We start from the raw sequence: 26,414 nt of genomic DNA, 5'->3' as shown, positions 1-26,414 counted from the left end.
GCCTGGCAGACTCTATGGCCATCATGGCAAGGTGACCGACACTGAACACACTGAACAGTAATCCCTGGGTAAATCCAGGCCTGAACATTGAAACAAGATGGAGACATGGGCATTTTGTTTGTCTTTATCATATTTTTAATCATTGTAGATTATATCCAAGAAAAAAATATCTAGTCATATGACCTATAAGCAAGATAGCATTGTTAGAATATGGCCAATAACAGTATCTCTGTAATACTTCCAGAACAAGAAAACTCCTATTTATGTACAAATCTTGAAAAGTTCAATCTTGTACCAAAGTGTAATTAAAAATAATAATTATATCCAAGAAGTTAAAGTTCCTCTCACAGCTGGGCACCAGTGGCTCACATCTGTAATGATAGCTACTCAAGAGGCAGAGATCAGGAGGATCATGGTTTGAAGCCAGCCTGGGCAAATAGTTCAAGAGACCCTATTTCAAAAACACTCAACACAAAAAGGGGCTTGTGGAATGACTCAAGTGGTAAAGCTCCTGCCTAGCAAGCATGAGGCCCTCAGTTCAACCCCAGTACCACCAAAGGAAAAAGTTCCTCTTACCAGTAACCAAAACACTCCTTTTGGCTTGAAATTGTATAGAGGTGAGGAAACTAGCAATTAACAACAAAAATAAATTAAAAGTGACAAAACTTTAGCTAGACGGATCCAGGACTAACAGGAGAAAATGCAAAAACCCAAAATCAGGGGAAAAAATGAAGACATTACTGCTGACCTTATAGAATTACAAAGATGATGACAGAATACCATAAACAAGTATAAATCAATAAATTGCATAACCTGAATAGGTTGATAATAAAAATGAGATTGACTCAACTAAAACTTCCAACAAGGAAAAGTCTAGGACCAGAGGGATTAACTGATGAATTCTACCAAAGATTTAAAGAATTAGTTCTTATCAAAGTATTCCAAGAAATTGAAGAGGAGAGAATACTCCTAATTCATTCTGTGAAGTAAAAAAAAATCCTAATATCAAAGCCAACCAAAGATACCACAGGAAAACTACAGACCAGTATCTTTATTAACAAGCCAAATACACGAGCATGAAAAGAAACATACTCCATGACCAAATGGGATTTGTCTCAGAAATGCAAGGTTGACTGAACTTGAACATATAAATAAAATTAATGTAATACACTATACTGAGTAGATAAAACAAACAAAAGCCACATGATAATCTCAATTAACCTAGAAAAAGAATTGGACAAAATCCAACACCTTTCATGATAAGAACACTCATAAAACTAGTAATACAAGGGAACTAGATAAAGCACGCTTAACAAAACAGCTAACATCATGCTCCAGTGAAAGACTGCTTTCCCCCCAAACATTTCACTGCTGTTTTCAACATTGTAATGAAAGTGTTAGCTGGCATACTTATTAGAAAAATAAATATAAGGCATCTGTACTGAAAAAGAAGTAACACTTTCTCTACTCAAAGATGACATGGTCCTAAGTGACGAAAACTCTCCAAGAATTCACAAAGCTTTACCAAACCCAATAAGCTATTTCAACAAAACTGCAGGTTACAAGATTGATGTAAAAAGAAATTAAGAAAGCTATACCATTTGTGATAGAAAAGTAAACAAATAAATACATGAATAAATAAATAGATTAAATATGTAGGAATAAATTTAACAAATGAAGCCCAAAAGTTATACCCTGAAAATGATAAAGGCTTCAACCTTTTTATTTTTCCCAAAGGGAGCAATTACCAGAAAGAAGAGATAGCCTACAGATGGGAGAAAACCTTTGCCAGCTATTCATCTACAGAGGATTAATATCCAGAATGTATAAATAACTCAAAAATTTAACAATGTAGCAAATAATCCAATCAATAAATAAGCACATGATATGAAAAGACATTTCTCAAAACAAAAAGCACAAATGGCCAATAAATACATGAAAAATTGTTCAACACCCTTAGCCCAACTACAGTGAAATCCCATCTTACCCAATTCAGAGTGGCTGTTATCAAAAAAAGAAACAAACAAAAGTGCTAGCTGAGAGTGGAGAAAAAAGAAACCTTTATGCACTGTTGGTGGAAATGAAACTTAATACAGAATAGTATGGAAATCAGTGTGGAGGTCCTCAGAAAAACTAAAAATAGATCTACCATTTGACCTAGCTGTCGCACTCCTCAGTATATACCTGAAGGAAATGAAGGCAGCACACATATGAGAAACCTGCGCCCAAGTTTGCCATGCACTATTCACAATAGACTAGCTGGGGATCAAATTAGGTGTCTGTCAACAGGTGAATAAATAAAGAATATATGGCATGTATATATATATATATATATTTACACAATGGAGTTTTATTCATCCATAAAGAAGAATGAAATCATATTATTTACAAGAAAATCGATGGAACTGGAGATCATCATGTTAAGTGAAATAGTCAGACCCAGAAATACAAGTATCATGTGGTTCGTTTTCCTCCTATGTGCAAACTACAAAAAAAAAAAAGACCTAAAAGAAGAAGAGGGATTATCAGGGAAGGAGAAGGGAGCCAGGAGAGAGAGGGAAGGGAAGCAAGAGAAGGCAGAAGAGAATGCTGACAAGGCACAGTTTAAGCATGCATGTAGATGTTACAGAGAAACCCACTGATTTGTAAAATTAATATGTCAAGAATTATAATAATAAATAAAATTAAATTTAAAAGTTATATCTGAGAAGGAGCTGAGGTATTACTAATGCACACTGCTGGTTTTGTCCAGGTTTGCTGCAACCCTCACGGAGAAGTTACGCTTAAGAAATGTCTGTGTTTAACTTGGACTGCATTGGTTCTTAGTCTAGATGTCTTTCTTTTGACATATTCAACTGGTCCTTCATGTCCTCTGTGGACATGAAAGTTCCACATCTGTGGATACAATTAACCACAGATTGAAATTATTTGGAAAAAATGGGGTCCATGTGAATATGTACAGACTTTTTTTTCTTGTAATTTACATTGTGTTGGGTATTGTAATTGATCTAGAGGTTATTGAAAGTACATAAGAGGCTGTGTGCAAACACTACACCATTTTATAGAAGGGACTTGAGTAACCATAAATGTTGGTATATGTGGGGTTCTTGGAATGAATACCCTTCTGATACAGAGAGAAGATTGTGTCTGACTTCTCAGAATTGGAAAGACTTTCTAAATATGAAGGAGAAATTGTGTGGAAAGAAAGATTAGATTTCATCAATACACTTTGAAAATCTGTAAGATTAAAATGCAAACAATATATCAATAAACAATTGTGACATATAACTGCTTTATCCTTAAAATAGAAAAAAGAATATAAACTTCAATAAAATAATAACAGCTCATTAGATAAGCAAGTAATAAATGGACACTATAACTCACAAACGAAAAAAGCAAGAAGGGAAAATTAAAACCCAAATGATACTATTTTTTCATATCCTATCTTTTGAAATTTTAGATGAGAAGATAGGATTGAAAAGTTTCATAAATATAACCTTTTTTTAACATTAAAAGTTCTTATGAGTTTTAAAACTTCACTTTTAGAAACAGTAATTCTATTTTTTGAAATTTGTCTTAAGAAAGATCATTATTACAAACCAAGATGTTAAAAGACAAGATTACAACAAATTTAGTTTTATAGACCTTAACTAACTTTATTTGTGATTCTAGAATTAAGTAGCAGTCGGGACCAAAAATGATTCAGAATGCTCCCTCAAGAGAGGCATTATTTATAGCCAGAGAAAAGGAAGTGACATACAGAAAATTGAGCACAGAGACAGCCCTGTGACTTACAGCTTGCATCTGTCTTGTTTGAACAGGTTTGCCTGTGATTTGCTGAGACTTAGCTATGATAGTAAGTTGCAGTCTGCTTACACATCAAGGTAAGTTGCAGTTCACTATGTATAAAGAATTTTTTAGGCTAAACAATTCAATTCAGTATATATATAGATGATAGATAGATAATTAGAGATATAAAGAATATTTTGGTAAGGTATTCTTTACTGTATAATTTATAGTAATGAAAGCGTATTAGCTTAATTTTTAGTAGTGGAAAGTAAAATATATGATAGAATACTATATGAAATTACATGATAAGATACTAAACCATCCTTAAGCATCATTTGCTCAATAAAATATAGCATAAAGAATGTGGCATCAAAAAAAATACACAAAGCCAGTTTGTTTTCCTGGATAATGTGACTCCAGGAAATTTATATATTCTTCTTTATTACTTCTGCATTTCCAAAATAGGAATATACTGATTTTGTGTTCACAAGTAAAAGGCTCCTATTAAAAAAAGAAAGGAGCATGTTCTGGGATGAACTATCTACCATTTAACAAAAAGTAAACTTAAGCAAAAATATGTTCCAAAATTATAATAAAATACACATCATGCCCACAAAAATATTTTAGGATTCTGATATTAACTATTACTTTTCTTAAAATACTGACAAGGTACTGAGTTAATAAGACCCCAAGGAGCATTTGAATTCATCTTTTTTCTGTCTCTGGTATGTGAATTCTCTTTCTGTTTATGACCTGGTGTGTGATGAGTCACAAAGAACTGATTACTTCTTAAATCAGAACTGGGGAGGGAGCCAATCAAGAAACCTAGACTGTCATTGCTCAAATCCACTATTCTCAAAATAAATACACCACATTCCTCAACCAAAAATACATAGGGGGAAAAAAGTACCTTTTAATAAACAACAGCAAAGATTCCCCCAGAAACAGACTATACACTTTAGTGAATGTATTCAATTATGAAAACAAGGAACCATGGTCATTTATTCACATACTCCACAACATTGAGCTATAATTTATGCTGGAGATTGAGCAAGTTCCTGGTTATGGCTGAATTGCCAGGAGATTGGCAAATAAAAACAATGAATCAATGAGACTCACAGTCTACTTCAGAGGCTAGTGTTAGTCAGAGAACCAAACAGCCATCACCTGCTGTAGAAAATCCCATGAGATCCCTGGATGTCTTCAGTTCAATACAATTCAAGGCAGAGAGAAGGGATTGGTTGTTTTATGTCATGACAGGCCTCTTTGGAACCAAAGGCAATCACATAAAGGACACAAAAACGGATGCCTCAGAGACCAGGCATGATGCTTTGGGCCCTCAATATGGCCTCAATATGGGAGAAGTGACAGCCATAGAAACTTTACCAGGGCAGGAAACGTCTGCAGTACTTTTAATAGCTTAAAGTAATCCCTTGTACTTCCCACCTTTGATAAAGCCATTTTTCTGCACAGTCTGCAGGTGATGGTACTTTTCGGAATAAAGGTCATTCAGTGAGGAAGCATGATGGGGAAAAGGAGAACAAAAGCTGAACTCAGGGCCAGTTGTGAGAGGGAGAGCAGAGTAACCCTAGATAAATCTCTTGATGTGTTGGAAGAGACACATAAATGGTGGAGAAAGAAGACTGTGGTGAAATTTACTTAAGGATGAAGGATGGGGCTATTTTTGTAGTTGTAACACTTGGTTTTGTCCAGTACCTAGTGTCTGGGTTACAGATAACAAGTAGGCTTTTAAGAAGGAAAAAGAATACAAAAGCCATTAACCCACCACTCAGGCAAAGAAATGGGATGCTCTTAGTACAGTCATACATCGCTGAATGACAAGGGATCTGTTCTGAGAAGAGTGTCACTAGCAAGTTTATCACTGTGTGTAACACCAGAGAGTTGCACTTGGTAAAACAAGAGATGAAGGAGGCTGATGCCTGTGTAGCAACATACTATATTTCAGACTAAACTTCTTTTTTTAATAAGTGAAGGAAGTATACTCAAAAATAACAATAAAAATTATAGTAGACACACAATTCAGTAGCAGTCATTTATTGTCACTATGATGTATGATGTATTGCATTACTATGCTTGTTGCAACTGGCAGAGCAGTGGGTTTGTTTATTCTAACATCACACAAATACATGATGTCATTGGACAGTGGTAACTGTCAGCTTTATTTTTACCTTATTGGGCCATAGTCCTACATGCAGCTCCTCATTGACCACAAAGTCATTATGAGGCACATGACTGTTGGCAAGAATGCTGAGATGTCCAAATTAAGTTATGATAGATGATGGAGGGAAGGAAGATATCAGAGGACTTCTACTGATAGCCAAATTTAAATCAACGAAGAAAGACCCTGTTCCACAGTCCTTTCTTGTGTGTTGAAGGACGGCTGCCTTGCCTTCTGCTTACAGAACCAGCCAGTCATGAAGCAGCCAGAACTTCTCCCAAGTGACTCTTGGCCTACCCCAGAGCTCTGCCCACTCCATGTTGTCCTGTAACCAACATAGGCTCAAGGAAAGAAATTTATGTTTCTTCTTTCTGAAACTTCATTATGAAAACTTGACTCTTTAGGCCCAGTGGACATTTTTCCACCTGTTTTCTGGTCAAGCTGTTATCTGGTCACATGTTATCTGGGTGTTCCCAGGACCAGTCCTTTAATTTTTGGCTAGCACCTATAACAGCTTCATCAACGCTTTTATTTAATCAATTTCTTGGTCTCAAAATTTTGATTTAATATTATACTTGAGAACCCCCTCTGGATCAATTGTATCCTTTTCCCCAGCCAGACATAAGCACTCTCTTAACTTGTGTATTAATCATTTCTCCACTTCCCATATGGTTTTGCTACCTGTGTGGATCTCTAGATAACATATTTTCCAGTTGTGAAAGGTCGGTAGTAACCTCCAGCCAGCTGGTTAAGAGCACACAGCCTCTGTCAGCTGAAGATTTTAGAAGGGGATAGGCTGAACATGATTTCTGACTTCCCTTCCCTTATGCTGTCCCTAGAGTCCCTTCTGGCTCAAATACCAACTGCAATTACAGACTGAGTCTCCAGACATAGTCCATAGTCAAAGTTCTTTGCTGAGTTGTCATAGATCAGAGCTGGACTCCAGAAGAAATAAAACAAAAGGGGTATCTGATTCTAGTCTCACCTTGACCTTATGTAGTTCTGGACAGTAATTGAAAGCAGGCTACTTCTGTTGAGGTCTAGGATGATCCCAGGAACAGACCTTGAGGAGAGAAGAGAAATTCCATCGGCACATGGTGGAGACCTGCCAATTCCAGATGAGGTTCTAGGCTACTCACCTGCCTTCTCTGCCCTGCGTTATGAATTACAGATTTCTTTGGCTCCCAGGAGCAGTGGCAATAATAAGAAATGTGGCAGCCATGGCTTCTCACTTACAAATGCACTGAATGACAATCCACAAAATTGTCTGGACTTCCTCCATAGGAAAGGGGGGCCATCTTTAATCCAGGCTGAGGCTACCCTTGGCTGTGGGTGTGAAGTAGGATGCACTCAGGAGATAACATGGATCTGGGAGAAGATGGGCTGTCTAAAACAAAGCAGCACAACAAAAGATCTGACAGCAGGGCAGCCACCATCCTTACTGCTTGAACTCGAGATCACCTCATCTTCAGGTCACTGCTGAATCCCAGGATTCTCATTTGGGGAGGCCAAAGAAGAGAGCTTTGCTTTCTCACTGTGATGCTGGACAACAGAACAAGTTAGACCACATGGACACGCAGTGCCTGATTTGTTACTAAGATCGACTTGACCAGAGTCAGCAGGAAGTACAGACTGTGGTACCCATTGAAGGTTCAGGTACCTTTATACAAGACTAGAAGGTCCCCTCCCATTTTCCTCCCAACCCCCTCCCAACCCTCCCTTAGGGCTGTCTGATAATCTAACGCATGCTTGGCACACACATGGATGCTCCTTCCACTGTCATGGCAGTCAGTGGGTTTATGTGTTCCCTTCCACTATATTTTGTGGCAATGGTTGCAGTTAAGTTGACCCACATTGTGTTCCACTCGTTCTGCTTCATAGCAAAGCTCTCTTGGTTTGATTATCTTTTCCGTGTATCTATGTGTTTCTAAAAATTCTATGAAATGTGAGACTTAGATTTTTTGTTACTTTTTCTTTGTAAGCAGTGTGATCGTTGAAATATTTGTATTAATATTGCCAGCCTAAATTAAAAACACAATCAGAAAAGAGAGTCTCCAAAGAATAGTGATATTTATTTGGGAAAAGCAGAGCACTGCTGTGCCAGAGTAAACTATGGTGTGTTCAAGGAAGTTGAGACAAGAGAAAATTTTTAAAGAAAAAAAAAAAGAGGGAGAAGGATTACAACAGACATTTTGAACCAGCAATCCTTGGCCACAATGATTAATAAGAGTGCTGTCAGTCCAGGGTTGAATGCTGGGCAGATGTTCTTATAGAAGTGCTCTCTGTATGAGATTGCAGTGGTCTCTGTGGTCCAGGGAGAGTCTTTGGTGGTGGTGATTAACAGGGTAGTACGCCTAAGCATTCTTCCTTCATAACCTTTGTTTTTTGTCAAGGTTAACATAAGTAGCTCCATTTTGATTCTGATAACTTGCATATCTCTTTCACAATATCAACAGTTTTATAGCTCTTTACCATTAATTGTATTTGTTCTTTCCCCTTAATTTTTCTGCCTTCTCTGGTTTTAACTGAGCATTTAATATAATTCTATTTTATATCCTCTGTTAGTATACAGCTTATAATTCTATTTTTTTATTTTATGGAATTGTCATAGACTTTCCAATATGCTTCTTTAGCTATCTCATGTTACCTTCAAATTACACTCTATATAGTGCAGGTATCTCAGACTACTTTAAAGTTCTCTCTCCCACAACTTACAGCATTTTTATTTATCAGCCATTGTCATTGGCTGAGGTGAGGTAGGAATGGAGAGTTATAGCTAATGGATATGTAGTATCACAACAGTTTTGTAATTAGATGGTGGCGATGGTTGTAAGTATGCTAAAACCACTGAATTGTACGTTAACAGGTTAAATCCTGTGTGATATAAATTCTGTCTCCATGAAGATGTTGTTAAGAAAGTGCCATATTATTGTATTTATACGATATTTTAAAATGGCAGTGTTACAGAAATGAAAGACAAATTAGTGGTTCCCAAATGTTAGGGATGGAGGAGAAAGTGAAGAGGGGAACCAAGTGGGTGTGGTTTTAAAAGAGCAGCAACACAGATACTTGTGTTGACGGAACTGCTCAAGATTTCAAGTGTCATGGTGGATATGTGTAATGTATATGATAAAATTCCATACAACTAAATACATAGAAATGGTAAAACTGGGGAAATCTGAACAAGATAAGTAGATTGGACCAATATCACTCACCTCCTTGTAATATTATTCTGTAGTTTGTACATGGTTTCCACAGGAGGAATTTGTAGAGCATACATGGAATCTCTACTATGTTTGAACGACTGTATGTGAGTGCACAATTATCTCAAAATAAAATTTTAGTTAAAAAGGTATAAAGCAACCCAGATATTATTCTAGGTGTATAATTATTTATTTTTTCTAGCTTTAGATAAATAAGCTGTGGTGCCTTTGTACAATGGAATTTTACATAGCACAAGGCATACAATTAAATGAAAGAAGCCAGTATGAAAAGACTACATTCTGTATGATTCCAACCATATGAACTTCTGGAAAAGGTAAAACTATGCAGACAGAAAAAAATCTGCTGTTTCTTGGATGGGAGGACAGGGAGAGTTGAATAGAAGCACAGAGGATTTTTAGGGCAGTGGAACTCTCCTGGTATATTCATACTACAATGCTGGGTACACATTTCTGTGCCTGTCAAACCCATAGGAATGGGTCCACCCTAAGAGAGAGCCTTAATGTGCACTTGAAAATGACATACCAACGTTGGTTTACAATTTGTAATAAGTACCACTCTGAAGGAGGGTGTGGATGGTAAGAGAGACAATGCAGGGAGGAATGGGCAGGTGGGGGCTATCTGTGGGAGCTCTCTGCAATTTACACTCAATTTTGCTGCAAACCTAAAACTGTTCTAAAAGATAGTCTTTTATTTTTTTAAACATAGAAAGAAAAGCAACCCATCTTCTTCCTTCCTTTCTTTCTTCCTTCCTTCCTTTTCTCTCTTTCTTCCTTTCAACAACACCATCTCAGCAGAAGTGACCCTTACTTACCCTTACCTGAATTCTCTGAATTAATCAACACTTCCCATTTTCTCCTTAAATACATTGACTGATGTACATGGCAATACAGAAAGCTCAAGACTAGCAAACCACTCTTTCGCATGTGTACACACTTATGCACCTCCCAAAACTGTTTATGTCTTTGTATCCATTATTCTACAATTGTCAAACATAATTACATTGGTGTGCCACTATGAGTAGACAGCTGCTAAGTATAATAAAATTAGGCTGGACATTTGGGAAGAATAACATAGAGTCAAGTAATTAAGAAATTTCTCTTAAATTGAGACTAGGAGAAACAGCTGTAAAATATTGGCCTTTTTTTTTTGTTTATAAATACCTAGGGAACTTCTGCACTCAGATTCCTTTGCAAGAATTCTACCTTAAATAATTGCAAATAGTTATAGATGTGCTTTATGCAAGAAGGACGATCAGCCACAACTTCACGTTTGAATTAAAAGAAAATGATCAAGGTTAATAACTTGAATCTTTGTGACTTCTGTCTTACCAGTGAGCTCTGAGTAGCTAGTCCTAGTCATGGTAGCTGGGAGGGTTTAGACTTGACTTTCTCTCTATGGTTTAGTTATGGAAGATTGTGCCAACAAGTGGGTGTGCCATATCCACAAATGATGGATTTTGAAACCTGTCAAACTTGCATAGAACCATTCCTAAGAGAATCTGGAGAAGAGCATTCGAATAGTAATTCACAGTTCATATGTTTCAGAGCATTTCAATGTCAGGCCCCTTGAGAAAAGGGAGCATCAGGCCTTAGAATCATCTAAGGGGCAGGTCCTCTGGGATTAGCATATTTCCAGCATAGGATGTAAGGATGAGATGGCATGTGCCTGTGTGTACACATAGGAGTAGTTGTAAAGAGAAGAAAGGTTTATTTCATGGCTTTGACACTATTTTCACAGCTATGGAAAAATGATCCTCTGTTCCTTCCAATGTGCTTTCCAAGGACTATTGACATTTCATCCACAATGGCAGGGCATGTTTTTTAATTGGCTGGTAGAGAACATCACTCATATCCAAATATAGGGCTGGGGGTATATTTGTCATGCAACTTGGCCTTGCAGCTGCAGTTGAAAGCTGCTTCTGTCAAAGGAAATGTTTGGATGACTCAGCCAAGGGGTGGTTTATTGGTTTTGGCAGCAGACAACAGGTGAATATTTCATCGAGGAGAGAGGCTTTAATAGCTGTTTATACAATCTTCCCAGCCACGGCCACGGTTATTTGGATTGGTGGGTTGAACAATATTTCATTCCTCTCGCGCCTGCTGACTTCTGTTGATGGGTTGATGTTGCCACTATTAGCTTTCCATGATGGGAATGAAGTTCTCACTTCACCAGTACAGCCTCCAGCTCCCCTAAGGGGCCACATCTAGGGTCTGGGGCATCAGCATAAGACAAGCTCCTCTAGTCCTGTGCCAATTTGGAAGCAATCTGCAGAAAATTCCCACTGTACCTTTTTAATGAGCTTGGAAGCTTGAATGGCCCCAGTGACTCTGGCCACAGAGTGCATTTTATCACAAGCTTGCCTGTTAGCAAGTCTATCACAGTGTGGAGAACACCCACTTTCTCAGCATGCCGATTGTACTAGGTATACACGGCATGGAGACCATTGTCCATTCCTATGGGAAAGCCATGTCTGCAGCCAAAGTTCACATGTTCATGCTCTCACACACAAACCCCCCAAACTAGCCAGTGGCTCTGAGAAGCCATGTAGTGTATTTAAAAAGCCACTTCCTAGGTCAGGCACTGTGGCCCACACATGTGTTGGGTCTGGAGACCTAAGGCAGATGAGTGAGTATCCCATTCCCCACAGAGAGCACTATGATTCCTGCATCCTGAGAAGGAGGTGTAAACCTGCATTCCTGCACCCTAAAGAGGAGATACAGGGTCTGTTAGATCTGCCACAGGGCTGATGAGCAAAATGCTCTCAAGATTATTTCCCCTCCCCCAATAAGAGGGAAACAAAACCAGTTCACCTAAGAAAGCCCACGAATCCATGGCCAATGAAAAGAACCCACCTAACCCTTACCCAAACCCAGAGTTGAAATGTCCATTAAAGTCCCAGCCTTCACCTGAGCAGCAAGCTACTGGTTTCCAAGCTCTGCTGCATTTCTTTAGATGTGGCCTTTCCTTTCTCTCCAATAAATCCCACTTCTTATACCAGTGTTGGATAATCAATCAGATGCCCCACGAGCCAGCTCTCTGGCCTGGGAAGGCAAGGTCCCTAGACACCAGCCCACAACACTTCAAACCTGCATGTAACACATGTAATCCCAACTACTTGGAAGGCAGAGATAGGCCAGTCCAGAGAAAAGGGCAGGACACTACCTAAAATCGAAAGAACTGGGGTGTGACTCAAGCCAAAGGCTCTGAGTTTAATCCCTGATACCCCCCAAAAGTAAATAAACAAATAAATGTCATTTTCTTCATACTAGATCATCTGGATTCTGTCTGCTACCAGTATTTGCTAGCTATGTGACTTTGAGTGGTTCTCCTTAGAGGGGGAAGCCTCCATTTCCATGATGATATTTTAGGGAGTTTGGAGACTTGGTCTTTAAGCCATTACCCAGACTTGACATTCAATGATAAAAAGAAAAGAATGAATATGAAGCAAGACCCCTTTACCATAGGATGTAGAAAAGTAGGATTCAAATGGTGAAGGCTTGGTGAAACACTGTGTGCTGCAGAAGGAGTGAAGATGGAGGGAAGAAGATGGCGAGGTCCTAGCCTCGTGGATACCCTGGGAGCCTTGAAGTCTGCGTCAATACAATGGGAACATCACCTGCCTCACCTTGACATGAGGACAAAGAGATCCAGGGCGAGGACACTGCTGAGGAGAAAATACTGCCTGTGTGGGAGAGGTTATTATTTATAGCACCAAAATGGTTCAATTCAGCCCCTGGTGATTCTAGGTAAGGGTGACCAGCTTTACTGGGACATTACATAGAATAATAGTACTCCTCAATTTCCTAATAATTACTTTCTTATAATAATGGGGCTCCCATTAGCTCCATTCATTACTTTCTGTGCTGCTAAACACTGTGCCATGCATTTAAATCCCCACTACCAGACAAAGAATGTGACATTGGCCATTTTTCATTTGAAAGAATTAAGGGGTGGGGTTGGGCAAAACACTGTGGGAGGTCCCACAGCTGAAATAGGCAGCTCCTGACTCCAGCACAGGCCTTTGGAAGAGGAGGAAGCTGACTATGATTTTATGCTTAAGACAGTTCCAGAGTAAGAAAAGCCACCGGACTCTGGCACCAGAATCTTCCTAAGGCTTCCAGCATCTTCTTAACAGTGCAGACCATTCTCTCACATGTTCTCGTAAGGCCGAGCGATGGCTTGACCTCCAGCACTCCTCTTAGGCACCTCTTGGGATGGTCAGTCAGGGGTGCTGCCAGGCAAGGCACTGTTGTTTCACCCTCTCCTTTGTGCTTCATAACAGCCCTGTGACATGCACAGTTACAACCTTTAATCCTTTTTTTAGAGATGGAAGATTCAGATTCATGACTGCTCCCCTCCTGGACTCAGTCACCTCCTGCCAAGGTTTGTTCTGTGGGAAGCAGTTTTATCTTGAGGGTTTGGAATGATAAGGAGTCATTGCACCACTTGCTCTGCTGTCCCACTGTCACCATTGCCAGCTACCCTTTCAAGGGAGAAATGAAGTTTAAGAATGGAGCAGATTAACTTGGTCATTGCCATTATTTCAGATCAGCTTAGTTACAGCTGTTCATGGTCAAACCACAGGCAGCTTTGCAATTTGGCTGAGTTCAATTTTCTGGCTGGTCAGGATGAGGATGAAACTGTCTCATCCCTCTCCCTGCCTGCAAAGGGCCACTTGTCTCTGTTCTGGGTGGCGTGAGTGACTCAGACCTCCTCCCCTGGATACTACATTATTCTGCTCTACATTTGATACCAGTATGTACCGAACACACACTCATGTGTAGATCTCCATGAAACGAATGATACTTCAGCCATAACGATGTCTTATGTGTATGAGTGCATGTACCTGTGTGTGTTTACACACATATGCATACCCTGGTCATGTCAGCCTTGCATATAGGCCCTGCACAAGGTGACCTTTAACCTGGCAGAGTATCTGTGATTGGCCTAAGAACAGAGCATGGGAGGCTTGTGAAAAGCTTCTGTGAGGTCACCTTCCTCTCAGGAGGCTGTCAGGAGACTGTTTCTCCATCTCCTGCAAGACCCTTTGCTTTCCCCTGCAGGATCCAGCTGCACACTGTAAGCTCTTTTCTGAGGTCTAGGACCTGCTCCTCCATCAAGTAGGTCCTGCTACTCATGCTGCTGTTTGCTGGCCACTTTTGTCTCAGTGTCACCCTGGGTAAGAGCCACATGGAGCTGGCATATTGGTTGCTCTTCATTCTGCTGTTTATCTAAGTAATAAACTGCCTATATCTTTAAAAGTTTTGTTATTCTTTATGGGTTAAATCTGTCAGTTACAGGCCTTTCTTTTGCTTTGTGCTTGACAGAGTGTGGTGTGTGTGTGTGTGTATGTGTGTGTGTATGTTTGTTATACAAGAGACAGTCCTACACTTCATCTTTGTCCACCCCCAGCCTTGTTCCTAAAGATCCTCTTTAACCATTTCTAGCATCTCTTCATAAATCTAAGAACGTACAATATTTCCACACTTTATTCTTCAGTGCAAGACTGGGGCACAATGAGTGTGGTGACTCAGCTCCTGACACACCACTCTCCGTCTTCCATGCCTGAGACATTCCAAGACTTCGTGGTTTATTTATCCAGTGCTGCTGTCATGCTTATTATTGCCAGGCACCATCTGAGAACTTTGCAAACATGAACTCGCCTATCTCACTAATGACCTTGAGGTAGACCCTGTGGCTAATTGTTTCTTGCAGATGAGGAAGAAAAGGTACAGAATTAAAATAATATGCTGAAAAGCTCCAAGCAAAATGTGTCAGAACTGGGACTTGAACCCAGCTGGGCTGGCACGAGAGAATGAGCTGGAAACCACTCATTTGCACTGCATCTCTGCATGGGTCTAGAGTCTGCTTTAATTTGATGAAATTTGTGTATCTCTGTCACTGTGCATCCATTGGGTTTTCTTAATAAAAACTGAAAATGCTTCTTTAGTTTCCACCATTTATGTTGCCCATTTTCTTTTTAAACTGTATTTTTAATTGATATATGATCATTGTACAAATTTACAAGGTCCATGCACACACTGTGTAATAATCAAATCAGAGTAATTAAAGATTTATCACCTCAAATGTATATTATTTCTTTGTGGTGAAACATTCAAACTCCTCTCTTCTACCTTTTTTGAAGTGGTCAATACATTATCAGTAAGTATGGTCACCCTACTGTGCAAGAGAACATCAGAACTTATTCTCCTACCCAGCTGACAAACTTCTCCCCTTCCCCTCCTCCACCTCTGGAAACCACTGTTCTTCTCTCTACTTCTATGAGATCAGCTTTTCTAGCTTCCACAATATGAGGAAGAACAGGTGGTGTTTGTCTTTCTGTGTCTGGTTTATTTTACCTGTCATGTCCTCTAGATTTACTCACGTTGTTTGCAAATAACAGAATTCCATCTTTTTATGGCTGAATAGTATTCCGGGATGTATATACACAGCATTTTCTTTATCCATTCATCCAATGGTGGGCATTTAGGTTATTTTCACATCTTGGCTATTCAAGTACAGATTTCTGTTCAACTAATTACATTCCCTTTGAGTATAAACCCAGTAGTGGGATCACTGGGTCATGTGGCCGAGGTTTCAAAAGTCTCATTATATTACAAAATCATAATTGTTCTTTCTGTACTTGGTGTATGGTTGAATTCAAGTCTAAAAGTTAAGTAATGGTATTAGCATTGTTATGACAGAAAATATTGTTCATTTCACGGTCATGTAGTCTGCTAAGAATTATAACCTTGTACAATCCCATTATATAATCCCTGAATGGCAAGTGTTCATAGCATTGAGATAAAATATGTTGTTTTCTTATTCTGCATCAATTGCTGAAGATATGAAACATTTGACTTAGCCTATATTTGGGCTACTATTTTCAGAGCATTCTTGTTTTTCTTGGAATTTTTAATTGTCTTTCTTATTTCTGTCTTCAAAAGAATAATGAGCCTCCAACAAATCTTCAAGCTCATCCAGAGCCTCAGTTGTAATGTCTACAGCATGAAATATTCTCCTTCCCTGCAGGCTCGTTCTCCTGGAGGATTTGGATTTGCTGCTGCAATCTCAAAGGCTGTTCTCTTGGTAAACTACACGGCTGCCACCCCAGAGCTTTTCTTTACTGCTTCTCTAGGCTTGCACCCCTGTTCACAGGATCTCATTTCCTCTTTTGTTTTTCTGGAGTGTATCCTCGCGTGCCAAGTGAGTCTTCAGTTCTCTCTGTATGCAGCCATTGTTCAGTTTTTTCCTCCATCTTGTATGCTTCATCCTGTGTTACGTCTTTTTGTCTTGTTTGCTCTACATCTTGAAGTTTCATTTACTCTACTTTCCTTCATATTCTTTTGCACATTTAATAATTTTTTAACCTAAATGTAGATTCCTAGAATTGTAAGAAATGAGACAGAGAGATCCTATGGACCCTTCATCCAGTTTTTCCCAGTAGTAAAGCTTGCATAATTAAAGTACAATATCACAATCAGGAAGTTGACAGTGGTAGAATCTATCAACCTCATACTCAGACTGCACCAAGTGATGTGTGTGTGTGTGTGTGTGTTGATTCTATGCTGTTTTTATGGCATTCATTGATTAATGCGATTGATAATACAGACAGGCCAAAGAATGGTTTCATCACAAGACTCCTTTGTGCTAGCTTTCATAGTCCCAGATACCTGACAACTACTAATAGGGATTCCTCCACTAAAATTTGTCATTTTAAAAATGCTGTATAAATGAAGTCATACAGTCTGAAACTATTGTAATGGCTTTTTTCACCTAAACTCATCCAACTTTGTTGTGTCTACCAACAGTTCATTCCTTCCCACTGCTGAGCTATAGTCTATGGAATGGACGTGCCATAGACTGACTCCTAACCTCTTGAGCGATGTATGGGTTGTTTCAAGTTTGAGGCTGCTACTAACAAGACATCTAAAAATATTCATGGCAGGTTTTTATGTGAGTTCTTTAGGATACATGCCTAGAAGAAAATTACTAGGTCATATGGCAAGTGCATTTCTACTTTTGTTATAATTTCACACCTTTTCCAGGGTGGTTGTGCCATTCTCTCTTCCCTCCAGCAATGCATGAGTGACTGGATTCTCTGCCTCATCACCAGGATCTGATGTTAGTAATTTTGCCATTTTAGTCTCTCCTGTAGATGTGAAATGATACTTCATGGAGGTTTTAATATTTATTTCCTCAATGGCTACTGACATTGAATTTATTTTCACATTCTCATTTGCTACCCTTATATCTTTTGTAGGGAAATATTTATGTCTTTTGCCCACTTTCTGACTGTTTTGTAAATATTGGTGAGCTTTGGAGTTTGTATACACTCTAGACACAAGTCTTGTCAGGCATGCAGTTTGTAAATATTCCCTCCCAGTCTGCAGGGAGCCTTTTCATCCCCCTAACAGAATCTACACAAAACAAGTTTTAGCTTTGATGAGGTCAATTTATCCATTTTCCCTTTTATGGATCATGCTTTTGTTGTCAAGGCTAAGAATTCTTCAGCTAACCCTATGTCCACTCAGTGGACATTTGGGTTGTTTCCAGTATGAAGCTATTTCACATAAAGCTGTATCAGAGCATGTTATAGTTTAGATTTTGAATGTCCCCAAAGGCTCATATGATGAAAGCTTGTCCCCGGCTTGTGGTACTACTGGGAGGTGGTAGAACCTTTAGGAGGTAGGGTGTAGTGGAAGGAAGTTAGGTTATTGGGAACATGCCTTTGAATAGGGTATGGGGACCCTGGCCACTCCTCTGTCTTTTTGCTTCCTAGCTCTCATGCACTCCAGCCATGGTATACTGCTTCATCACATGGTCAACTGACCATGGACTGGAACCTCCAAAACTATGAGTCAAAATAAAGCTTTCCTCCTTATGTTTATTATCTAAGGTATTTTGTCAGTTATCAAAAGCTTACTGAAGCAAAACATTTTACATGTATGTCTATTCTGCATTTTTAACTCATTTTATAAGTTGTGAGGTTTAGGTCAAGGTTAATTTTTCCCATGGATTCCCAATAGCTCCAAGGACCATTTCATTTCTTCTTCCATTGAATGACTATTGCCTTTGTGGGCAATTGGACATATTTGTGTGGGTCTATTTTTGAGTCCTCTGTTCTGTGCCACTGATCTATTTATTTCAGAATGTGTCTTAATTTATGATCTTCATTGTCCTCCACATCGAGCTGAGGAAGGTGTTATGTTTCCAGTTTCACTGATATAGACACTGAGGGTCAGAGGATAGAATGATGTGTCATTGGCCATACAGTCAAGAGCGAATTTTGTGTTCCACATTCTCACGCTCAGCCCATGCTTATTCTGCAGCATACAAATGACTACCATTCTCTGATGTTCACTAAACCCTAAGCCCCTCCCTTAATGATAATGAAACAACCTTATATCAAAAATAAAATAGAAATTACAGAGATAAGGATACCCCCTGTTTACTCGGAGTACTGGACTATGCATAATTGCAGACCATGTTTGCTGCAGAGAGTTTGAACAGCAGCTGCTGCAATCCTTTATGCAATTGCTATTTGCCCATTGACCCAAAACAAATTGCATTATTTTGACCAATTCAGAGACCTCTGCATCTTCAATTCAATGAGCTGGATGTCCAGAATGCTATTGCTGTAAGCAGACAGCTGTTTATCAGTGTCATGGACAGGACAAGGCACAAAGTGTTCAGCTCAAGATCCTTTCTCAAGTTCCCATGGAGGAGTTCTAGAAATGGAGGCACCATGCCAGCAAGCACAGGGTTGCTCTGTGGACAAGTCAGGCTGAGCAACAGCTTATTCTAGCAGTGATGGATGCAGACTGTACAGACAGCAGGAAGGAAGGGGTCCTCTGTCTGTGATTTAGTTGCTGTATCTCCCTGGTAAGTCTGAAAACAAAGTCAAGACTTTTCTCACTTAGGGAAGAAAAGTGAACACATGACATTTTCTTCCGAATTGCTCAATTCCAGTGGCAATTGGCTTAAGTCATTCCTCTCTCTTAATTAATATGGTTTTCCATTTGGCAGTATTTACTTAACTTTTTTCTTTGATTAAATACCAAACAGAAATTTGAATAACTCCTAAAACTGCTTTGAAATTATTTTTATAAATAAATACAGAATCTGAAACCAATAAACTTAATTGTAAAGACACAACCCTGTGTTTTACTTGAATTCGAAACGGAAAAGCAATTAGTGACTTACAGGTCATTTTAATCTAGACGTTAGCCAGTACTCTCTTGCTCACTTATACTTTTAAGTTTTTTGATGCAGGACATGTATAAAAGTAATGGGAGTCATATATTATGCATTCTAACCATGGAATGTTTAGAAACTTGTGCACAATGGAAGCTTAACATGTTTATTTTTGCAATCTGAAAAGCATTAATATATGAAGTGTTTGATACCGGTTTAGTTAAGAATGGTGTATGCATCTCAATTCACTAATTCCTGCAAGATTTCTTCCTGAACTACGTGGCAGGTCTAATTCACACCTTGATGCCAGATGATTTAAATCTGAACAGGGTGGTGAATCCGTCCACTGTTATAAACAGCCAAGCTACAATGTGGCTCTGTTCCCTTAATAAGCCCTAGACCTTCATTTCTCATGCCACTTTGAAACTTTCTGCAACTCCGATTTTTATGATTAGAGATATATCCCAGATTTTCATTTTGGAAATAAACTTTCTTGTAGATTTGCAGAGAACATTGCCAAGAAACTGAGTTCTAATGAAATGTCATCCTTAGGGGCCAGGATTGCTTTGGGAAATGTCCACTGAAAGGATGCGCTCAGAGGCATTCAGACATCTTTAGATCTCTGGCACCCATCCAGTTGCACACAGGCCCATTTGGCACCAGCCACACTCGGGCTTTCCCACAAGGCTCTGGAAGGGCTCCAGGACCTTATTTAGTCTCCACCTCGACACAGGAGTCTGAGCTGCAGAAAGGAATCATGGAGGAAACTGGCCTCAGGCACCAGAGTCACAGAAGAGACCTGCATGTTTGCTGTGGTGCTGTACCAGGGAGTCTGGGAGGCCACCTCTGTTCTGGACCCCAGAGGGAAGTACCAGGTTTCCAGATGGAGCTGCAGCTGTCAGAGGGCTCTAGAAACAGAGCATAATAGTCAGCAAAAACTAGAAACAGAGCATATATTCATCTATGTGCACATAACACAGAAGTTCATTAAAGATGTGGATGGATGGAAGGACACCTGAGTTTTAATTCCCTCACCCCAGTTAATGGGACACAACTCTTACCAAGATCTTTACTTCACCATGCCTCAGTTCCTCCATATGTGTAAGGAGAATACTGGGGATGAGGTCCCATAAGTCTCATCCAAGTTTTTCATTTATATAGACTTAGGAACCATGGGAGAGAGTTACTCTTCCAATTGTCATTCTGATTACAAACTATCAGCAGGTAATGGACCACCAGAAACAGAACTTCAGTAAGTGGTTGGATATGTACCTCAAACTCATTGTACCTTCCTTGCAAGGAAGGAAAATGCAGCTCTTTTTGTTGTTGTTGTTGAGGTTCTGGGGACCAAAGCCAGGGCCTCCCACATATTAGGCAAGTGCTTTCCTACTAAGCAACACCCTCAGCCTTAACTCATCGCTCTTAAGCGTTTCCTGCCCATGGGACACAAGTCTTCTTTCATAGAATGTTAGTAACTCCAAAATGGAGGTAAAAAGATAAGGAGCACTATTAACTTTTCAAAGCTAGTTGTTTAAAGTTATTACCAAATCAATAAGAAAAAAGTTGAAGCTGGGCGCTAGTAGCTCACACCTGGAATCCTAGCTTCTGAGGAGGCACAGATCATGAGGATCATGGTTTGAAGCCAGCCTAGGCAAATAATTCACAAGACCCTGGGCAAATAATTCACAACAAAAAGGGCTGGCAGAATGGTTCAAGTGGTAAGAATGCCTGTGTAGCAAGTGTGAGGTAGTGCTGCCAAGAAAAAAAAATGTTGAACAGAGAATTAACCAAGACACAAATGGCCAATTAACACATATTTGCCCTTAATAGTGATCATGGTAATGTTAATTAATTAACAGGATATTACATCCTTATTTTACAGTGAAACAAATCAGCCAAACAGTACAGAAGTATAAATTACTTCTGTTTGCAAATTTTAGAGAGCAATTAGAAACCACAAAGAGCTTTAAATGTATTAAAGTCTTCCACTCAGAAATTCTATTTTCAAAATGTATTCTGAGGAAATAATCAGAAGTGCACATAAGATTTATATACTAATGTTCACAATAATAAAAATAAAACAATTTAAATAATCAAATCCATTTTGTCATACCCAAATGCTGTCATTAAACTATTCTCCTTTGGGGAACATTTAATAACATTGGAAATGTTATAATGGAAAATGAAAATAGCAAATAAAAGGAAATATGCAGCATGGTCACACATCTGTAATTATAAGAATGAAGATTAATATGTGATCTTATTGTTTTTCTTAACTCTTTCACAAATTCACACCAATAAATGTGCATTACCTCTAGTATCATAATAATAAATATTTTAAATGAATTAGCTTTGGAAAACCGTCCGTAGCATCTCCTCTCTTCACATAACTCCAATCTGCGACCCAACTCCTCAGCACATGCACAACAAAACACACACATATGTTCACCAAATTTCCAATCCTAAGACATGCATGGCAGCATGACCTACAATATCAAAGCTGGAAATTATCCAAATGCCCATTAGTAATAGAATAAATGATTAAAGTGTGGTATGTTCCCGCAGCAGATGACCACGGGAGTGAATAATGCACAACTGTGTACAACCATAGCGAAGCTCACACAGCATGGGAAACTAAGAGAAAGCAGCCGCACACAAGAGCACATGGTTTAGGATTCCACTTACAGCAATTACTAAGCCTGACCACATGGCTCTAAGTTGTTAGTTACTTGTGGTCCCCAAGGTGATGGGAGCTACAAGGTGGAGGTGCTTCTCAGACTCTGCCCTATGCAGTATCTCCATCTGCTCCCAAAAAAGTCCATCTGATGTACATCTTTGTACCTTTCTGTGTGTTTATCATGCCTCAGTAAGATGTTTAAGAGTAAATTAATAAAATATTCAGCCTCCAGGAAGGGGCAGTGAGAAGGAAAGGAGGAAGAGAAAAAGAGTAAGGATGAGTCAAGGAGTATGCCTCTTGCTTAGGATCCAGGGAGAAGGTGGGGTGGCCTCTGTTATCCTGGGGTGGGGTGAGCAGGGGGGAAGCCCCTTCAACACAATCCTGCAACTGGCACTAGAGCCTTAGATAATGGCCTTGACCCCTCTGCTACATGCTTCCCCTGGCTCTCTCACTTCAACTGCATTGGTGTGACCTTGAGGCTTTCCTCATCACCATCCCCATCATCTGGAAGGACTGGCTTTCCCCAATCTACCTGCTTCACTCCATTCAGGTGTCTGGTCATGAATCACCTTCTCCTAAGGGCTATTCACTGACCACTTACTTAAAATAACCTCCCACCAATCTCACACCCTAACTCTGCTTTATTTATCTCAGTAAGTTATTGCTGAATCAGGCATGGTGGCACACACCTGTAATCCCAGCACTTGGGAGACTAAAGCAGGAGGATCAGAAGTTTGAGGCCAGCCTGAGCTACATAGGGAGACTCTGTCTCAAAAAGATGAAGTGACTTATTTAAGTATATATAAACACATACACACACATATGTAAATATCCACACATATATAGTGAGGAAGACACATATACGTGTGAATGCATATATATGCACATATATATACACACATGTATACATATATTTATAGCCGTGTGCCACACAACAATGTTCTCATGTTTTGGTCAACAACAGTGGTCTCCTAAGATTATATTGTCTAGTGATGATGTAGCCATCTTTGTTTGTATACATACACTCTATGATGTTCACACAACCACAAAATCACTGACAATACATTTCTAGAACATACCCATCACTAAGCAATGCACGTGTGCATACAGACACAGAGGAGATGAAGTATAAATAGTATAGCCACAGGTTTAGAAGTGCATTTAGAGAGAGAGATACAGATAGAGGTCATTGTTTGCCTCACCAGAGTGTGTCACAGGGATGGGCATTTTATCCTCTGCTTTCCTCCCAGTTCCCAAAACATTAACGTGCTCAATAAGTTCATGTTGAAGAAGCAGTGTTCCCCGTGTGCCCATTGTTCAGGCCATCTTGGTGAAGGTGTAGAGGCGGTAGTAAGTGGAATATCTGTCTCTCTCTCTATCCCTGGCAGCCCAGCAGTGCTGTGAGGAAGGGATGAAGACAGAGGTGCAGCTTCCCAGGATAACTGGGAACAGCAGCTGCACGCTGTAAGTTAAGAGCATGGTTGTGTGGAGAATGGCAGAGCCCTGTGTGCCTCTGTGTTGTTGTTGAGCAATCTGAGTAGCTGGGCACGTTTCATGAGACAAGTCCGCTCCATCCTTTTCAAGAACTGCCCTTGACAAATAGGTGAGTGAAGGCCGAGGTCATTTGAGCTGACATGAACCTCTTTAACTGCTCTGAAGAATTCTCGCGGGCTCAGGTGCTGGTGAGATTTGAAAAGTCCCAGGGTGTTTGGTTCATTGTGATTTCCTCACTTTCCTATTGACTTACAGCAGCAACAAGGCAGCATTCTGAGGCCCTGGTTGCAGCAGGCCAAGCTCCACTGTTCTGTCCCAGTTCTGGGAGATAATGTTAAAAATTCACCAAAGTTGACTTTGCAGCTTCAGCAACTCCTTCATTTGGCTTTTACCACAAGCCATTGACGTGGACAAAGCAGGCTCTGTAAGCATTCCCTTTGCAAATATGGAAGGAAGCCCACATGTGGGGATGTCCTTTACCTCTGGTTAGTGTCATCCGTTAGAACAGTTGCCCCATATGGCCAAGTCACATTTTGGTTATTGCTAATAAATGGTGCAATGGACCTCAAACTTTACTACTTTAAGAAAACAAAATCGAAGCTGGGTGTGGTGGCTCATGCCTGTAATCCCATCTACTTGGGAGGTGGAGATAAGAAGGACCATGGCTACAGGTTAGCCCTGGCATTAAGTTAGCAAGTCTCCATTTTAACAAACAAGCCAGGCTGGTGGCAAATGCCTGTGACCCAACTAGGTGGGAGGTATAGGTAGGAGGATTCCAGTCCAAGGCCAGCCCAGACAAACATCATAAGACCCTATCTGAAAAATAGCTAAAGCAAAAAAGGCTGGGGGTGTGGCTCAAGTGGCAGCATCTTCCTAGCAAGCTCAAGGCCATAAGTTCAAACACCAGTACCAATAATAATAATAATAATAATAAGTGAAATCCTTACTATTTTGTCTGTTTTTCTCTTTCTTGCTCACTCTGTCCTTCACAATCTATATAATTTATTTTATAATCTAGATAACCTATTTCCTGGACTTTGAATGTCTCTGTCTTGAAACTTCTTACATTTCCCATGAGCCTGGCTTTCCTTAAAACAAGACAAAAGTAGGACTGGAAGACAGAGACTCCCACCTTTCAGTAAGAGCCCAGCCTTGTTCTTGGTAAACATGTCTAGGCATCTTTATTTTCATGACTCCAACAAAATGCTGTGGAACTGACAGCCTGGAGAGTCCGAGAAGTTCTCCAAAGTGCATACAAGTTTCATCAGATGCCATGAGCTCGGCATAATGCGTGTCCTTGCAGCATAGCCTTGCATTTGAATAATCAATTTCCTTAACAGATGGATTTTAATTTTTTCTTGTTTGACTATGAAATGCTCTAATTGTACAGACAGTGAGAGTTCTCTGCCTGTTCCACTAAAAGTGATTCATAACTTCCAGCCCCCTGACTTAGCCCATGTTGGCCCTGTGCTGACCTTTCATGGCCCCTGGCTGTGGATCACCTGCAGCCCAGGTGTTCTGGGACACCAGGAGGAAAACACTGACGTCCTGAGCCCATATGGGTCATCATGTTGTACAGGCTCCATTTGTCCAGCTCTTTTGTTCATTTGCTTTTTGTTTCTGTGTTTGTTTTGAGACAGGCTGTCACCATGCAACCCAAACTGGCTGCCCACAAATTCACAATCCTGCTGCCTCAGCCTCCCAAATGCTGGAATTACAGTTATGCACCACTATGCCTGACTTGTCTGACTCTGATTACTGAGCACCTGTTTCAATTTCCAGAGTAGAAGGCAATTCCCCACCAGTTCTATAATCCTATCTGAAGGTCATTTGATGGGGGCTCTAGGGGTCTCTCCAGTGCCTGGCTTGTCCAGGTCCTAGACCTGTTCCTTCCACCACAGCTCAGTTCACAGCACTGTAGCTTTATACCAACATGTAGTCTCCACCCAGAGATTCCCATCGTGGAGCCCTCACACACATTTGCAGGAGCCCCTGAGAGCTGACGCCATTCTGGACCAGCATCTTAGTCTTTTTTTCTGCTGCTGATAGCACACTACCCCCTGGGCAAGTTATGAAGAGGTTGATTTGGGTCTCACAGCTCTGGTCCAAGGTTAAGAGACTACACCTGATCATGGCCTTCTTGCTGGCAGAGTCCTGAGGTGGCACAGGACATCACATAGTGAGAGATAATGGGCATGTGGAGACCTAGCCAGACTGGCTCTATAGCAGACCACCCTAAAGATATCCCATTTACCCATGAATCATGTGAACAAGGTAATCAATTCATGAGTGCAGAGCCCTATTCACTTCTTAAAGGTCCCACCGGGTTCCACCACTGAACAATCTCATTACAGGGGTTAGATGTCACCATGAGCTGCAGAGAAGGCAAGCCATAGCAAGCAGTCATGCACTTGTTCTGCTTCCTGCAGAACTGTGAGATGAGCTATGGAATATTTCTCTTACGGGTGGGAGACAGACACATAGCAAAAATGTCCTCTTAACTCCAGATCCAGCATTCTGCTCACACCCAGCACAGCTCAGAGATGTGCCTGTATCTGTCATAGCAAGGGTACCACCCCCACCCCTCGCTGCCTGGAACCCCTCTGTAGACTAATGAGCCACACCAGGTGCACCTCTTCCAGGAAGCTGCTCTGGCTGCCCCAAGACCTCATGGCCTTTGAGTTGTACCTTGGCACTGACATTACAAACCACTCCTTCTTATGCTTTGATCAGATCACCTAAGAATAAGACTTTTTTTGGTGGTACTGAGGTTGAACTCAGGGCGTTGTGCTTGCTAGGCAGGCGCTCTATCACCTGAGCCCCACCCCTAGCACTTTTTGTTGTATTTTGAAA

At 40.2% G+C, this 26,414-nt stretch overlaps 1 long non-coding RNA gene across 3 annotated transcripts in view; it reads right to left on the bottom strand.

Annotated features, from left to right (window-relative positions):
- Positions 1-26,414, bottom strand: part of LOC141424839 (uncharacterized) — a 136,778-nt gene that overhangs the window by 27,028 nt on the left and 83,336 nt on the right. Inside the window, exon 7 of one of the 3 annotated variants that reach the window (XR_012449799.1) lies at positions 15,961-20,298. The exons of the other annotated variants lie outside the window; for them this stretch is intronic. This is a non-coding gene — a long non-coding RNA (uncharacterized lncRNA). Of the gene's footprint in view, positions 1-15,960; positions 20,299-26,414 lie in introns of those variants that run through there. 3 annotated transcript variants of the gene reach the window in all.

The sequence above is a fragment of the Castor canadensis genome, chromosome 7 (genome assembly GCF_047511655.1).
Source record: "Castor canadensis chromosome 7, mCasCan1.hap1v2, whole genome shotgun sequence".
Taxonomy (NCBI): Eukaryota; Metazoa; Chordata; class Mammalia; order Rodentia; family Castoridae; genus Castor; species Castor canadensis.
The sequence above is the reverse complement of the archived record's forward strand: the minus strand, read 5'-3'. Positions and strand labels throughout refer to the sequence as shown.